We start from the raw sequence: 9,502 nt of genomic DNA on the forward strand, positions 1-9,502 counted from the left end.
ATTCACTCTCCTTTCCCATTCTACCACTTTCACACTTATCCTCTCACATTCTCACTACCTTATTTTCTCCCATTATACATACCCACATAAATTCGAAAATTGAACACCAGTATATTATCTCACTCCCAATTTTATTATTGAGTCTAGAATAGAGAGAGAGAGAGAGACGAATTTCTACATAAAATCCCTCCGTACATCATATTCAGGTTATCAATCAATCACTACATCACCAAGTATTCACAAATCACCTTCCAATTAGCCTCGAGTCCCCTGCTGCTGCCGCCGTCTTTTTCATTTTACCGAAATCGTGCACAAACTAGTACCCGCTCTTTCGGCCGGATTTAAGGTAGAATAATTGCTTTCCTATTTTCTCCTAAGTATTAAATAATTTCTATATGATAAATTTAAAAAGTTATAATGAGATTTGTCATACCCGCGAGTCAAACTAGAAGTACTCTGTTTCCTGAAAAATTTAAAATCGAAGGCTACTGTAGCATGCACGTTTTTCTTTTAAAGTGAGATATTATGAAATTGCAGTTTGCCCCCTGAATATACTTTAATTCTCAATTTGAACCTAAAGTATGTGGTTGATTTATTTTTAGTAGAATAAGCGCATGCTATAATTAATTAATTTATTTGTTCAACGAATCTTAAGGGTATCGGTCCAATCATAAAATATTATGTGTTTATTTACTCGCACAATATTATTTGATATGTACTTTTTATCTCATTGAAATGTATTATGTTATGAATCGAGCTGTTATTGATTGTATCATGTTGTTCGTGTTGGAATGGGCTTGGGTTCATGGGTGGTTTCGAGTAGTGAACAAGTAGACGTGGTTAAGTAAAGGATAAAATGGTAAAGTTGATTAAGGATGTTGGGTGCCGGTAAAGGACCCTGGTACGGTAAAGTACCTTTAGTTGAGTTAGGGAACGGTAAAAGACCCCGAGTACGGTAAAGTACTCAGAGTGTGTGGAGGACGGTAAATGACTCCTGGTACAGTATTTGGGATACGGTAAAAGATCCTAAATACGGTACAGTACTCAGTGTGTGTGTGTGGAGGACGGTAAAAGACTCCGGGTACAGTATTTTGGGAAACGGTGAAGGATCCTTGAATACGGTATAGTACCCAGTGTGTAGATTAAGGGTATGGTAAAATACCCAGAGTGTAGAGTTGGGAGACGGTAAAGGATCCTGACAATGAGATAGTGCGACCGCTAATGCTGAGTTGTCATGGTGAGCTGTTCCTTTATTATGGTTGTCAGCGAATCCAGACTGGATACATAATTTAGTAGTATTCGCTTAAAACCTTGGTGCAGGACAAATAAATGGAGAGTTATTCCATGGGACGGTCAAAGTTAGTGGATATAGGAGGAAAGGATCTTGTGGAAAGGATCCTTAGATTTCATGTAAGATAATGGATAGTAAAGGAAAGGGCGATGTGTTATTATTCTGTACCTCCTATGAATTGATATATTGTTGATCTGCTAAATGTAGAGTAAGGGGTTGGTAGGATTGGGATTATTCTACTGGGTGAATTATCACTCACGGATACGTTTGTATCCTGGTAAATCATTTGCTTCAGCGATCAATTTGCCAGAGGGTGCAGGGTTCAATGGTGGAGCTGTTTGACACAGGAAGAATACCAAGAGTGGAGACCAAGTATGCTTGAGATCTGAATCAAGACTGGAGTTGCTCTGAAGATATTTAAATAAAATGTTGGATTTTTTTTGTTGTATTTTTTTGTATGTACATTTTGTATAACGACAAATAGGGGCCTAGTAGTTTATAAAATTCAGTGTATTTTAGGGTTAATACTTTCGAAATTCTTTAGAAAATCGGGGCGTTACATGTAAAACGTACATTGTATACGATCGAAATGCAATCATTAACCGCTTCAGGTGCTACACCTCCTATGGCACATGTTCTTTTTGCCATGGCTATAAATGACAGTTAAAAGTATTTTGCGAGCAGTTATCACTTGTAAATACAGTAAATTCCATGTTCTACAAGCAATGAGAAATTCAACCTAACTATCGTCCACTAACATGCCTTTTTCCCATGCACACAAAAAAAAAAATGTTATCTTGGTACATACAAAAAACAACTATATATGTGTGAGACAAATATTAATTAAAGACAAAGGTAATTGCAAAAAATTTAGGGTCTGCGGGAATCATTGGGAAGGGGTCGGATCCAATCCATTTAGTTCAGAACAGTTTGGTCTATTGTTTGCATCCGAGCCGTCCAAAAGTGTTTTGAACGGCTCGAATGACTCAGATGTGTTCTGAGTGTTTTGGGTATTTTATAATAAAAATAAATCCGAACAAATCTGAGCCGTCTAAAAGTGAATTTGTTCGGAGTGTTTTGGATATTTTATAATAAAAATAAATCCAAACAAATCTGAGCCATTCAAAACTCGGATGCAAACAAATGGACCAAATTGGTCCGAAACCGGATCCTTCCCCATTGGGAAATGCATTGTCAGTTCGAACAGACAAAAGGCCGCCAACATAAAGCAAATGAAAATCAGAAAGGATATAACACGGGATATGCCTCAAAGACCAAATTTCTACTCCATCTTGCGCATACATCTGATAAGTATATCACCGACCAATGAGAAATCTCACATGCGATATGATTGGTACACGATTGGATTATTTGAAGACAAAGGGTGTCTTACGAATTCGATTTACCGCTTTTTATCAGCAGGTGACTTCGCACTCAATTATTTCTTCCAAATGCTGGCATCTTCTCTCGATAGTGGACATGCTTTCTATCATTCCCTGCAACTACGAAGTCCAAATCCACACACAGAGAGAGAGAGAGAGAATCTATAAGGAGTGTTTGGCATGGAATGGGTGAAAAAGGAAGGCATTAAACAAAGGATATCCAGGGGCATATGCCATTTCTTAAACGGTTTATTCCATTAGGGCTACGGCCTTGGAATGGCTATAAATTAAAGCACTACTCGGCGCTTATACATGTCTTCAAAACTATGGCTGCGCCGCCACATGCATGAAAGGAGGTCGATGGATCGATTCAAGTAAGCGAACCCGTTATAGGGCAACCCTCTGACGGCTGTTGGTGCATGCATGCTGCTGTATATATGCAATGCCATATATGTGCTTCTCTTGGCTTAACCTCTCTGGCCGGTGATGATCAACTGCCAAAGGAGAGTTGCCCTACAACTGCTTCAGCTTATTATAATACCCATAAACATAATTCAAGAAGGGACGTACAGTACTACTAGCATTTTATGCAAGGTATGATCATATATATAACGTATCTATAGCTATATTTGACTATATGTGCATCTGTGCGAGCACGGGCGCTATACTTTGCATGGATAAGGTTATATATTACCTTAAGGTAATTATAGATGTGAGCTCTATGAGTCTAAGTGATCATAGATTGTTCAAGAGTAAGTTATATTTCGGGCTAGCTATTAGGAAATGGATCCAATTTATTTATATCTAAGCTATTCAATTATCGTCAAAGAGGAAAAGCTTGGTAACCAAACTTAGGCTTCGTTTCACTAAAATTCTTATTTTTTAATTAAGTACTTTTTTTCGTTTTACGAGACAGAGAGATCATTCTCTCACATTACATCACTTTTAATTCAGAAAACATAAAATAAGGAGTATTTATTTTAGTTAGTGCACGGAACGGGGTTAGTCTTTTGAAATAATTGATTAACCAGACAAATCTTTTGGAAAACTTGATTCTCAAACATGAATGATCAACTGAAAAGTTGCTGGGCCCTATTGATTAGTAATTTGGTAGTCTACATGTACTTTACATTGTTGTTTTTATGTCTCATTTATGAAGTACCGACACACCTAACTCGATGTACTCATGTTGCAGATGCTGAGGAGGGGGACACATTTAGAATGCACCGAGGACACCCACGGTTCACTTGAGACACATTTGGGGACATGTCGTCATGATCATTAAAAACACAAAAAACTATTTCAAGCTAGGGTTAATAGATATGACTTATCACTTGCTAAGTTTAGTGGCGGTCTTTTTACTTTTGAGTGTGTGTAGATACAGTGTTCGTATTGATGGTTGGACAATAAAATTAAGAAATAAAAACAGATTTATTTATTTAATTTTTCTGGGTCCCACTTCTTTAACATTACGGTGTCAAGTGTTTGTATTTGGATCTATGTCTGCGCTTGCTACTTGCTAGTATTATACCATTAGTTGGCAGACATCGGCATCCTTTTCTTCTTTTTTTTGAACAAAAGAAAGTTTAATTAATCTTTGAAATTGTTCCAAAAACTAACGGAAACAAGTATTAGACGGCATGATATTCCAAAATTGACGTCTTAGTATGACATTATCCATGTGCTTATGCTCTTAGGCATTCTTTTTCTGATCTTCGTGCTTGTTTTCTTGGGTCTAGGCTAAGAACAATCTTATCCCCATACTGCAGGCAGTTTGTGATTGTTTTAAGTTTCGAGTCATTTAGCTTAGTAAATTCTGCAGAGAAATTTTTGGACGCAAATACGGTATTGTACACATGGTAACACAACATGGACTTTAAATCAAGAAAAATTATTTACCAATTTTAATTCTAAACATCCCTCGAGACCAACGGTAGTGTTATTCTTGAATTATAGTGGTATGTCACAACAATCCATGTTTCGGTTTTATGAAGGTAAAAAAAGGAACATAATATTGCAATGTCATTCTGTATGAAATAAAAGTACTTTTGCTTGTATATCATTACCCTTTCAATAGCAATGCTACTAAAAAAAGGAGGGTGTGGCGATGGTGACCCGCGTCTCATTGCCTCCGGCCGGACGTTTCTTGGCTCCTCCGGCGTGCCTAGTGGCTTCGGGTGCTTCGGGCAGTCATGGTGGCAGTCGGCGGTTGTGGTGTTGGGAGCATGATCTGTTTTGAAGTTTGGAGGAGAGTTGTTTTTTTTCTTCTTCTGTTTTCTAACTATTTTTTGAAGGTTTTTCAAAACTGGTAGGCAAATTGGATTTCGCAGTGGTGGCGGAGGTTTGGAGGTATGGCCGCGAAGGGTGTGCGACCCCAATGATCTGCATTTTCTGGTCGTCTTTGTGTTGCTGATTTTGGCCGGCAATCACTTCAAAGGTGCAGGCCGGACAAGGGGTTGACTTGGCGGTGTTGGTTCCAGCTTTTGTTCGCGTTCATGATCCTGGGGGTTCATGGAGAGGCGGTGTTAGGCGGCTGATCTGTTCTACCAATGCCCTCTCTTTGTTCTCCTCTCCGTCGTCGTAGGGCACCATTAGTTTTACTTTGGTGGGTCTGTTGGATTCATTCCTGCCTCCGGTCTTCTAGGAGGGACCGGATCTGCTTAACGGCGAGGCGGTTGGGTGGTGGTATTGGCAGTGTGGTGTTGCTTACGGTGCTTTGCGCAGCAGCGGTTTGGGGGCGGGTTAGGATTTTGTGGGGTTGGATTAGCTGGGTGGATCTTTGTTGGCCTGTTTATTTTGTTTGAGCTTTGTTGTATATTTGGGTTTCGGGTGGGTTTGATTGTGTAACGACCTGAAATTTTTTTCCTTTCTCTTAAAGAATATAGATATATATATATATATATATATATATTTATATATAGATATAAAATTTTATGTGCTAATTTATTTAATCTGGCAAATTTTTTTTGGACGTTACCTCAATTTTATTCCGTAATCGATTGTGCATGCGTATACCCAGAGAGTAACTTTCCTTGAGTGTGCATTTGTCGCAATAGATTCTTTTCTCCAGTCTAGTTGTACAAATCTACCCGGCCTCAATTTTCTTTCCTTCTAACCACCATTTACCCGAACGGTGCTACTGGTACAGATATAATATCTGTACCAGCATGTACAAATTTTTTTTTGTCCTATTTTGAGTCAACAAAAAGTGATCAGAACTGTTCATTTTGTTTACGGTTCCTATTAAAAATAAGCTCAATCCAATATTAGTTAAGGCAGCTACAAAACATCAAACTTTGTCCCAAAATTCAAGAGTTTGGATGTTTCATAAATGCTCTTAGACATGACTGATTGAACTTATTTTTTGTAAGAACCATAAGCAAAGTATTTTACTAAATAAAATAAACGGCTCCAATCATTTTATTTAGACCCAAAATGAGCCCAAAAATAAATTTGTACCCATTACTGTAGAATTTAAATCTGTACCATTATACTTTCTGCATTTACCGTGGCCTTTTTGTCTTTCCCATGTAAGCATGGCGGCTTATTAACCTTTCTGGTCCCCAATGTATTAACTTCGTCTCATTTTCGTCCTCAATCTAAACATTGCTGACATTTGGTCCCCAACATATTAATTTTATACCAATCAAGTCCCCATCTCTAATGCCGTGAGCCATGTCCGTCAAAATGAGGGGTATTTTCGTCATTTCGTCCTCTACCAAGTTTCTGTCGAAGGAAGAACGTAAAAAAGAAGAGAGAAGAAAAGAGCATGTTTTGGCTGCCGCCGCCATGGTCGCCGGCTGCCCCCACCGTCCTCCTCCCTCCTATCTTCTTTCCCTTCCCCTATCCTCATCCCCTGTATGTACTGTTGTGCTGAGAAACTCGCTACCAAACCTCAAAACCACTAAAAAAAAAAAGAAAAAGTAACACGGTGGTGGCCATGGCTGGAAAAGAATTTTCCACTTGAATCGGCCATGGTTTTTTTTTTTTTTTTCAGTTGAAAAAAAGCCACGGCAGCGGCCATGGCTGGAAAAGAATAACCCCACATGCTTTTGAATCGAGCTTAAAATTATTCCACTTGAATCGAGCCAAAATCAAAACAAGTTTCAAGACTCGAGAGATCCCCAAATTTACTCTGTTTCCGCACCAAGACAAAAACAAAAACAAATCATTTGCCAAAACCCAAATCAAAAGCATATCACCCACGGATGTGCACAAAAATAATTAGCCCATATCTAATTAGTAAAAATCCACTAATCGTAATAGTGGAAGTGATAATAATCGTAATAGCCAAATGCTTAATCACAAACCATACTCAACTCAAATACTCAATTGACCTTTCAAAATGGGTGAAGAACTGAAGATTGTTGCTCAACCCGTTCAGATAGCAAAGAACGCAACTAGTCTTATCTTTCGCACAATTGCGGCCGCCTGTTCCCGTCCTTCCCCGCCGCCGCCGCCGCCACACCGCAATCGTCCCCGTGCGCCGCCGTCACCGGCACAACCTCAACCCTCACCTTCACTTTTTCCGAACCCTTCTCCGTCGTCGTTTCCTTCTCTAAAATCCTCTTGTGCTTCCTCTTCGTTGTTGTTCCGCTATAGAAGGTCCCAATAGTCCACTGCTTCGACAACCCCATCGATCTGCTCTTCTTCCACCTCTTTTCTTTCTTTTCTTTCTTCTTCTTCTTCTTTTTTTTTTTTTTTTTTACGTTTTTTATGTGATAGAAAATTGGCAGTAGACAAAATGACAGGAATGTCCCTCGTTTTGACGGATGGGACTCACGGCGTTAGAGTTGGCATGGGGACTTGATTGGTACAAAATTAATATAATGGGGACCAAATGTTAGCAATGTTTAGATTGGGAACGAAAATGAGACAAAGTTAATACTTTGGAACTAAAAAGGTTAATAAGCCAAGCATGGCTTACCATGTTTAGCCATTTACCCCACCAGCTTTTTGCCGTCCCCAGGTAAGATTCTTCTCCTTCCTCCCCCACTTCTTTTCTTTCTACCAAGTTACCAAGACAACTCACACCACAGTGCACGAGTCTGGAGACAGGGAGAGAAGAGAAGTCCGGAGATCCTCATCACCACCCCGCTGCTCCGACTCGCCATGCACCGAAATCTCTCCAAGAACCGTTTCGCCAGAAGAAAGGTAGATTGAACTCACCTCCCTATGTATATTTATATATTGCTATGTAATACTATCAATATTCAGATGTTGTACGTTTGAAGTTTTGTTGCGAGAAAGAGAAACCCAAGCCGAACCATAAACTTTTGAAAAGCTTAGAATTGGAACCTTAAATTGCTATAAAAAAAAAAAACTAATTAAATGTTCGGGCCCAGTTTATTGGATGTTGCCCAGTAGGTTAGGACTGATTTTAGCACTCCATAGTAGAGAGAGTATGCAAATCGAGCTCCGACCAAAATCTGCGTTTTTGTTAAGTTGCTCGAACAGAAGATCTGATTTGTCCATCTTGTTTGTCTCCTACAGACTGTTTGGATAATGGTATAATAAGCCTCCGTACAACGCCGAGTTAGGTCAGATGCGCGGATCAAAGTTTTGTGTGTGTGAGCTTGCCACACTCTATAATTTTTCATTGGCCTGAGGTTAAGGATGAGGGGACATCACGCGTATGTCACCTCCTACGTGTCTGTTGACCATGGAACTTTTGAAAAACTGTGGTATAATTATAGTTTAGTCCCTTATATTCCGTATGTTTGTAAATCCATCCTAGCATACTAAGAGAGTAATATTTTAAACCCCAAAGTTAAGTAGTTCCGATTCGATGTCAGTTTAATCGCATAATTAAATTATTTGCATGATTAATTCCATGGCATGATAAATTTTCTCACATGACTAATTTCATCGCATGATTTGTTAGTATCGCAAAATTAATTATCGTTAGCCTATTAGCATGTTTCATAAAATGTGGACTACGTGATATGTTGTTGTGCAGAATGGACAAATAAGTTTCCGGATTGGTTGCGATGTGCAGATTTAACATATGTGAAAATAAAATTAATGGAAAAGAAAATAATCTGAGAGATTGTGATATTGATTCTGGGCAATCTGGTTCTGGAACCCATGGAAACGTATGGTGGTTGTTTTGTTGAAATTGTTTGGTTTTCAAAACCCTGGGTACGGCATGGTGGTGATCGACTCTTGGATGTTGGGACAGGTCATAAGTGAGGTATTGTGCTTGTGTCACAACCCAGGCTAGAATGTGCTCGCGTACGCATTTGATGAAGTTTTATCCGAACTTATGGTCGCGGATAGGATACCAGAGTACATAACTTAGGTATCTTTCATCCGGATCTGAAAAAGGAGAGTCGAACCACACTAGTGTCTTGTGCCAGAGGTTAAGGGTAGAAACGGATCTACGGATAAGATCCGAAATTTCACTTAGGTTGAAAAATAGTAATAAAATGATTGATTGTTTCCTTTTTATGTTATGTCAATGCATTTCAATTATATTTTCTTGCTGCTTGTAAGTTATTAGTTTCGGGTGGATTTTGGCTACTGAGCGTCATCGCTCATGGTACTCTGTTGCCCTGGTAACTCGAACGCCAGGTACTTAAGACGGAATGGAAGTGTTGTTCGAGTAAGACCAAATTCAACCCTACTACGGGCAGAGATGAAGAACCTTAGTTGCAGTACGTTTAGTCGCTCTGACAAATGTTTGTTCAACTTTATTTCGGAAGCTTAAATGTTAAAGTTGGAAATCGTGATATTCTGACTTATTCGGAACCTTAAATTTAATTCAATATGGTTGTAATATCAAGACTTATACTTTTGAACGATTGACGCAGTAAATCGAATTAATCTT

General features: G+C 39.0%; 1 long non-coding RNA gene across 1 annotated transcript; it reads left to right on the forward strand.

Annotated features, from left to right (window-relative positions):
• Nucleotides 1–2,894: 2,894 nt before the first annotated feature.
• LOC131331840 (uncharacterized) lies at nucleotides 2,895–5,615 on the forward strand. The gene is made up of 2 exons (XR_009201537.1): nucleotides 2,895–3,267; nucleotides 4,968–5,615. It is a non-coding gene; the product is annotated as an uncharacterized LOC131331840 (long non-coding RNA).
• The last annotated feature ends 3,887 nt before the right edge of the window (nucleotides 5,616–9,502 follow it).

Source organism: Rhododendron vialii, chromosome 7a (assembly GCF_030253575.1).
Source record: "Rhododendron vialii isolate Sample 1 chromosome 7a, ASM3025357v1".
Lineage (NCBI taxonomy): Eukaryota > Viridiplantae > Streptophyta > Magnoliopsida > Ericales > Ericaceae > Rhododendron > Rhododendron vialii.